This window comes from Ipomoea triloba, chromosome 15 (genome assembly GCF_003576645.1).
Source record: "Ipomoea triloba cultivar NCNSP0323 chromosome 15, ASM357664v1".
NCBI classification, from domain to species: domain Eukaryota; kingdom Viridiplantae; phylum Streptophyta; class Magnoliopsida; order Solanales; family Convolvulaceae; genus Ipomoea; species Ipomoea triloba.
This window is the reverse complement of record NC_044930.1, coordinates 15703059-15712016: the sequence shown is the minus strand read 5'-3', so window position 1 is coordinate 15712016 and position 8958 is coordinate 15703059. Positions and strand designations below refer to the sequence as shown.

General features: G+C 35.3%; 1 non-coding gene and 1 pseudogene across 1 annotated transcript; one reads left to right on the top strand and one right to left on the bottom strand.

Moving 5' to 3' along the window:
* Positions 1-1021: 1021 nt before the first annotated feature.
* LOC116005758 lies at positions 1022-7785 on the bottom strand (annotated as a pseudogene).
* Positions 7286-7392, top strand: LOC116007720. The gene has a single exon (XR_004095324.1). It is a non-coding gene; the product is annotated as a small nucleolar RNA R71 (small nucleolar RNA).
* Positions 7786-8958: the final 1173 nt, after the last annotated feature.

The following is an 8958-nucleotide window of genomic DNA, read 5'->3' as shown; positions in this document are numbered from 1 at the left end:
TACTATGCAATTTAAATTCTTAGAAATAATTGATTCAAAGCATGCAAAAGTCAAAATGCAACAAGTGCGGTATCAAAAGTGATAATTAACTCAAACGCGGTGTAGAAAACCAAGAAAAGAAACAAGCTATTAAAAACCTTGACAAAAAGATTGTAAATAAATTAATAGCTAACAGGAGAAAAGAAAGTTTAGGTATGTGAATAAACTATCATTATAGTAAAGAAATTTCGACTAATAAATAATTGAGCACTAAAGATTTTATTTAGCAAACTGTAAGCATTAAACAGTGGCATTGTAATTCATACTCATAATGCATTAAAATGGTAATTGCTAATTATTCTAAGCTAAAACCAAAAGCCAAAGGAGTGAATCAGAGTTTGTATTCTAATTTCAAATTAAAAGCAAATAAAGGAAAAACTATTGCCTAGACATTAACGCTGCTAACTTAGAAACTAAGAACTAAAACCAAAGTTCCAAAAATAAATAATCAAAACTCTTAACAACTTGAGAATTAAAGAGCCAGATGGACGTGATGCAAAGTGAAAACAAAGAGGAAAAACGAAGCCAGAATTAGATGCCAATTGCCAATTGAGATTAGCTACCCATTTTAAAGATATAATTATCTCAAATATGCACAGTGTACTGTCATCAAATAATTAACACATGGAAAAGTGATTTGCTAAGCAAACCCAGTGAAAACAAACAACAATAGCAAATGAATGATTACACTCGAAGAGAATGGAGAAAACTTATGCCGATTACTACTGTCTCAGAAATTGCCGCAGCGCCAAGACCTGCTACGATCGGACCTACAAACGCCGACCGAGGTTGCTTCGGAGAGAAATTGGTAGATTGGTGATTCGGATGGATTTTTCTCCGAAATTATCCGGTGATGAGGTGCTCCTTCCTTCAATCCGCCTCCCCTCTTATAGCACTTAGTCTCAACTGATTCTCCGATCTTGCCCGTACCAGCTCGCAAACGGCCTCAATCCAAGGCAATCGGCGAAGACCATTCCTTCAGCTATTCAATCGGATCTTCAACAAGACCAAAACTCCTCCATTTACGTCGTCCGGAGACTGGGTTCGTTGCTGCCTCGCTCTCTCTCGTTCGCATCCGAACGTCCGTTCGCGTCAACCTACTACCTCGCGTCTTTCTCTTCCGATCGAATGCTCTGTTGACTGGAAGATAGGAGAGTCTGGGCTTAAGAACTGGGCCAGCAAAGAATAAACAGCCCATTTGGCAAAAACCCTATAAAAGTATTAATAAAAGCAGCAAAAAGCCCATTCTTCATTATTTTAACAAAACTAATTGCAAAACAATTGATAATAAAAATATAAACACAATTGATTCTTAAAGACAAATTAATAGCAGAAAAACTATTTAAAATAGTACTAAAAAATTATGTTTATCAAATTTCCCCACACTTATTTATTTGCTTGTCCCTAAGCAAAGAGATTATTAAAAAGGAATAAAAGAAATAAAACCATGTATTAGATCAAGCTCTGCCCAAACAGCCATTCAAAATTATTGCCTCATTAATGCAAAATTAGTATCAACTCAAAGAATGTATAGAACATTTGACTAGAAAATTCAATGAGCCTAATTTGTAAAAAAAAAAAAGCTTATACCCCTTATATGTATTATACAAGAATTCTATAAAATAAATATGGAAATTTCATAAAGTACCACCTAAGCCAAATTCAGAAACGTTCTATCACAGTGTAGGTGCAAAATATGAAGGGCACAAGGATCAAGACATTTATTGAAAATTAAAATGCAAATGCTCGTCTCTTCCAGAGTTCACTCATTATTTTTCTGTTTATGACTTTTTCCAAAGAGAACTTCCCCAAAAAACCTCGCCATTTTACGCCAGGCATGTTTGGGTTTTCAATTTTGTGTGTACTCATGAAACAAACCACAACACTTATTTATTTATTTATGGTACATGTGTAGGTGGCTGATTCAGTGGAGTAGAATCTCTGATTTATTGCAAAAATAAATAACTAATTAAAACACTCTCAAATTTTTTTTTTTCTTTAATATTTTTCACCTCACTTATGCCACATAGATGATCCTTGAACCCAACAAACTACACCACAATTTATAGCACTCAAGAACTATTTAAGAATTTGAAAAAGATAATATAAAGTGAAACTAACATACAAACCATCAAAGAAATTGCATAAAACATATAAGGGTGTTCGCAATTTTCAAATTCTCTTTATTTTGCTCTTTTTTTCTTTGTTTTTTTTTTTTTGACAAAGTTATTCAAAATATAAAACTAAAGCAATCAATAACTAGCCACATGCAATATACACACTAAGAGCTGACAGAACTTTGCATTATTTTCATCATAGGCTATTCAAAAGGTTTATTGGGTAAGAGCTCAAGTTCAAAGTTTTTTTTTTTTTTTTTTTGGGTAAGAATGAATTGAAATAGAAATCCCTTCCCCACACTTATTCCAAGCATTGTCCTCAATGTTGAGAACAAAAATTAAAAGAGAAACACAACATAAGAGCTCATCAAATTACGGAAAGAACAAAAATAAGGGAAATGAAAATAAAAGAATTGAGAAAGGGAACCAGGTTGCCTCCCAAAAAACGCTTCAGTTATTATGACAACATGGGCATTCATAATCTTGCAACTGTACCTGGTCAACAATATGGGCTGATGGATCACCCTCAAAGTATTGCTTAAGTCTTTGCCCATTTACCTTAAATTTTTCACCTGTTTCTGGATTTTCAATCTCACAGGCACCATGAGAAAATACTTCAACTACCACAAATGGCCCTGTCCATCTTGATTTTAATTTACCTGGAAACAATCTCAATCGAGAGTTAAATAACTAAACTTTCATACCAGGTTCAAAATTTTTCCTCAAAATGAATTTATCATGATAGGCCTTGGTTCTCTCTTTATAAATTTTTGAATTTTCATAAGCTTCATTTCTCATTTCATCCAATTCATTCAAATTCAATTTTCTTATCTCACCAGCTTTTTGCAAATCAAAATTCAGAAATTTAATAGCCCAATAGGCTCTATGTTCTAACTCCATTGGTAGATGACAATCCTTGCCAAATACTAACCTGTACGGGCTCATGCCAATCGGGGTCTTGTAGGCTGTCCTGTAAGCCCACAGTGCATCATTCAGCTTGATGGCCCAATCCTTTCGGGAAGAATTTACTGTTTTTTTCCAAAATTCCTTTAATTTGCTTGTTACTCACCTCTACTTGGCCAGAGGTTTGTGGATGGTACGGGGTAACCACTCTATGAATAATGCCATATTTTTTTAGTAGACCTGCAAAAAGTTTATTACAGAAGTGGGTACCTTCATCGCTAATAATAGCTCTCAGCGTCCCAAACCTGGCAAAAATATCTTTCAAAAACTTCAAAACAACTTTATTGTCATTTGTCCTAGTAGCTACAGCTTCAACCCATTTTGACACGTAATCAACAGCCACAAGAATATATTTATAACCAAAGGAAGTAGGAAAAGGCCCTATGAAATCAATTCCCCAAACATCAAAGAGATCAATAACCAGAATATTTGAAAGGGGCATTTCATGACGCTTACTTATATTACCAGTCCTCTGGCATCTATCACACTTAGCACAAAATTCAAATGCATCCTTGAACAAAGTGGGCCAATAAAAACCAGACTGCAAAACTTTCAATGCAGTTTTCTTCCCACTAAAATGTCCTCCGCAACTTAAAGTGTGGCTATGATTCAAAATATTTTGCTGTTCAAACTTAGGAATACACCTTCTAATTATTTGATCAGGACAGATTTTAAACAAATAAGGCTCATCCCAAAAGAAATGTTTTGCATTAGAAAGAAAATGTTTTTTCCCTTGTGAATTCAAGTCTGGGTGAAATTGACCCGAGACTAAATAATTCACAAAATCTGCATACCAAGGCTCTTTATTTTGTAACGAAAGCAACTGTTCATCAGGGAACCTGTCATTTATAGGAATGTCAAAATTAGGACAATTATTAGCACCATCAGGTAAACGAGACAAATGATCAGCGACCACATTCTCGCACCCTTTCTTATCCTTGATAGTCAAATCAAATTCTTGAAGCAATAAAATTCATCTTATTAGCCTAGGCTTAGCATCTTTTTTAGCCAACAAAAATTTCAGAGCAGAATGATCAGAGTAAACAATCACCATAGAACCAATCAAGTAAGAACGAAATTTTTCTAATGCAAAGACTACAGCTAATAATTCCTTTTCAGTAGTTGTGTAGTTAACCTGAGCATTATCCAAAGTTTTACTTGCATAATGAATCACATAAGGCAGTTTATTAATCTTTTGTCCTAAAACAGCACCTATGGCATAATCAGATGCATCACACATTATTTCAAAAGGATGCTCCCAATTAGGTGCAGCAAGAATGGGAGCAGAAGTTAATTTTTCTTTCAAAAAGTTGAAAGCAGACAAACATTCATTGTCAAACTTGAAGACAACATCTTTTGCTAACAGGTTACACGTGGGCCTACAAATTTTTGAAAAGTCTTTTATGAAGCACCTGTAAAAACCTGCATGACCAAGAAAACTTCGCACTTCTTTCATAGATGTAGGGGGAGGTAATTTAGAAATAACTTCAATTTTAGCCTTGTCAACCTCTATGCCCCTGTCAGAAATTATATGCCCCAAAACAATGCCTTCTTTAACGATGAAATTACTTTTTTCCCAACTCAAGGTTAAGTTCATTTTAACACATCTTTCAAGCACAGAAGATAAATGAGAAAGACAGTTATCAAAAGAATCACCAAACAGAGAAAAATCATCCATAAACACTTCAACATATCTTTCAATCATATCAGAAAATATCGACATCATACACCTTTGAAAAGTCGTAGGTGCATTACATAATCCAAATGACATTCTGCGGTAAGCAAAAGTGCCAAAAGGGCATGTAAATGTCGTTTTTTCTTGATCTTCAGGTGCAATAGGAATTTGAAAATAACCTTGAAAGCCATCTAGAAAACAGTAATAAGCATGCCCAGCTAATCTTTCTAACATTTGGTCAATAAAGGGCAAAGGAAAATGATCTTTTTTAGTGGCAGCATTCAACTTTCTGTAGTCTATGCACATGCGCCACCCAGTTACTGTTCTAGTTGGGATCAACTCATTTTTTTCATTAGTAACTACAGTAATTCCAGATTTTTTTGGCACTACGTGAACTGGACTTACCCATTTACTATCTGAGATTGGGTAAATAATACCCGAGTCCAGCAACTTTAGGACTTCTGCACGTAAAACCTCCTTCATATTTGGATTTAACCTGCGCTGAGGTTGACGGACAGGAGTTGCCCCTTCTTCAAGTAGGATTCGGTGCATACAAACTGTTGGACTTATTCCTTTAATATCTTCTACTGTCCAACCTATTGCACTTTTATATTTTTTTAATACTTCTAGCAGACTCTTTTCTTGTTCCTGTGAAAGGTTAGAGGCAATTATTACAGGGTAAGTATTATTTGGACCTAAGAAAGCATATTTTAAAGAACTAGGAAGAGGTTTTAATTCCAGCTTGGGCGGAACGTCAGCTACAATTGAGGGATGGTGTTTTTCTTTTATTTGCTCCAGACAGTTTGCGAGTGAACAACCTTCAACACCTCCCTCTTTTATTGGGCTTTGATCATGTTCCTCTTCATCAGCTTCGACCTTCAACGGAGATTCATCTAAAAACTCAGCAGAAATTATGGAATCTAAAATGTCTACAGCAAAGCAATGATTATTATTGTTTTCAGGCAATTTCATTGATTTCAGAATGGAAAATTCAACAGTTTCATCAAGGACAGTCATGGTTAATTTTCCATTTTGGACATCAATCATTGTTTTTGCTGTGGCCATAAAAGGTCGACCAAGAAAAATAGGCATGTCCTGCGCATGATTGCACTTTTTATTTATATCTAAAACAACAAAGTCGACAGGAATTATTAATTTGTCAACTTGGACCAAGACATCTTCTACAATGCCCCTAGGATATCTAACAGAGCGATCAGCAAGCTCTAGGGACATTGTAGTAGGTTTTAATCTATCCAGACCTAACTGCAAGTAGACAGAATAAGGCATCAAGTTAATGCTTGCCCCTAAATCAAGCATTGCCTTTTCTTTCTTAGAATTCCCCACTGTAATATTTATTATGAAACTACCAGGGTCTTCTAATTTTGGGGGCAAGTCAGTTTGCAAAACAGCACTAACGGTTTTAGACATAAAAACATTTTCATTATGTTCATACCTACGCTTTCTAGTGTTTAGTTCTTTCAAAAACTTAGCATAGGCAGACATATTTTTAATCATGTCTAACAAAGGCAAATTGACATTCACTTTAGATAAAAAATCATAAATCTCAGAAAATGATCTATCAAACTTTGAATTTTTCAACCTACCAGGAAATGGAACTGGGGGAGCATATGGCTTAGGGGGCACATAAGGATTATTAGCATCATTATCAACATTCAAAATTTCAACTATTTCAGCTTGTTTAGAAGTGGTATTTTCTTTAACAACATTTTCAATAACTCTACCACTTCTTAACACAGTCATAACCTTAGCTTCTTCAGGTTGGCTAGGCAACTTACCTGGCACATGGCCTTGTAGAGCTTCGGCAATTTGCCCCACTTGGACTTTCAACTTTCTCATGGAAGCTTCATTTCTAGCAAGTGAAGCTTCAATTTTGGCAAGTGATGCCTCAGTTCGTTGGAACCGTTGATCGTTCGCTTCTTGTTGCATCTGGAACCGCTGGTCATTTGCTTCTTGCTGCCTATTACAATTCTGTATAAAAATATTCAAAGAATCCTCCCAAGATGGTTTTTTCGGTTGAGGTGGAGCAATTGGTTGAAAATTATTCTGATTATTATTCCAAGAAAAATTAGGATGGTTTTTCCAACCCGGATTATAAGAGTTAGAATACGGGTCATTTCTAGGCCTTTGATTGAAACTATTCATTGCATTGACCTGTTCGAAATTATTAGCGTGTTTTTCAACCATAGATGCATTGTTTTGCTTCATACTCATCATAGAATACATGTTTTTCACTTGTTTAGCTAACTCAGACACTTGAATTTCCAACCCAGCATTTGAATTAACTTCATACATACCTGGCGTCCGCCCCCTTATACTCTTTTGTTGGGAGTTTGCCCCTAGCATTTCATACAATGCTAAGGTTTCCTCCGCAGTCTTTTCCCTCATGGCACCTCCAGCCGCATTGTCAACCATTGATTGGCTGGTTTGAGTCAAACCATCATAGAAAGTCTAATTTTGAAGCTCCAACGGGTAGCCATGGTGGGGGCATTGAATGAACAACATGTTGAACCTTTCCCATGCCTCATGGAATGGTTCACCTTCAGCTTGCGAAAAGGTCGCAATTTTTCTTCTCAATTCAGCAGTTTTAGCATGGGAATAGAACTTACCAATAAACTTGTTATACACCTCCGGCCATGTCCGAAGGGACCCAGGTGTAAGAGTCATGAACCATGTTTTTGCTGCATCTTTCAAGGTATATGGGAAACACCTCATCCTTAGTGCAACCTCGGTCAAGTCATTCAACGGGAAGTGTTGGACTATCCCGTAGAAATCCCTGATAAAGGTAAGGGCATCTTCGTTTGCTGAACCGTGAAAAGACGGCAATTGGTTGTAGTGAACCGTCTTTAGCTCATAATTCCTGGCTGCATCAGAAAGCACTATGCAAGAAGGTGAAGCTCCTACTTGGGGTCTACCAAAGTCTTTCATTAGCCTGGGGTTGGGTTGAGGGTTTGGTTGAGGAAGTGCATCCATGGTTGTGGTTGTGTATTGTGATTTAGGTTTAGGATTTTCAAAAGGTAAAGACTTTTTCTTTTTCTTTTTCTTGTCAATGTTGTCGTCCAAAGGCAATAGTGTAGGTTTTAAAGAACGACGACATTGCATAAATTAAAAGCACAAATAAACTAACAAATAAATAAATAAATAAATAATCAATTAAGAGTAAAAGGGAAAGAAAAAAAAACTAAACAAATACTAAGCACATTGTTAAATTTTTTTTTTTTGAAAGCAATACTAAGCAACTAAATTAAATTAAATGAGTGTTCTAATTATTTAAAGCAGAGGAAGAAAAAAAACAAATTAAATTGCACAATAAATAGTTCCTCGGCAACGGCGCCAAAAATTGATGGACAATTTAAATAAAGTGTCCTCGCAAGTGCACGAATCACTGTAGCAATAGTGTACAAAAGCAAGGGTCGAACCCATAGGGAATTAATACTATGCAATTTAAATTCTTAGAAATAATTGATTCAAAGCATGCAAAAGTCAAAATGCAACAAGTGCGGTATCAAAAGTGATAATTAACTCAAACGCGGTGTAGAAAACCAAGAAAAGAAACAAGCTATTAAAAACCTTGACAAAAAGATTGTAAATAAATTAATAGCTAACAGGAGAAAAGAAAGTTTAGGTATGTGAATAAACTATCATTATAGTAAAGAAATTTCGACTAATAAATAATTGAGCACTAAAGATTTTATTTAGCAAACTGTAAGCATTAAACAGTGGCATTGTAATTCATACTCATAATGCATTAAAATGGTAATTGCTAATTATTCTAAGCTAAAACCAAAAGCCAAAGGAGTGAATCAGAGTTTGTATTCTAATTTCAAATTAAAAGCAAATAAAGGAAAAACTATTGCCTAGACATTAACGCTGCTAACTTAGAAACTAAGAACTAAAACCAAAGTTCCAAAAATAAATAATCAAAACTCTTAACAACTTGAGAATTAAAGAGCCAGATGGACGTGATGCAAAGTGAAAACAAAGAGGAAAAACGAAGCCAGAATTAGATGCCAATTGCCAATTGAGATTAGCTATCCATTTTAAAGATATAATTATCTCAAATACGCACAGTGTACTGTCATCAAATAATTAACACATGGAAAAGTGATTTGCTAAGCAAACCCAGTGAAAACAAACAACAATAGC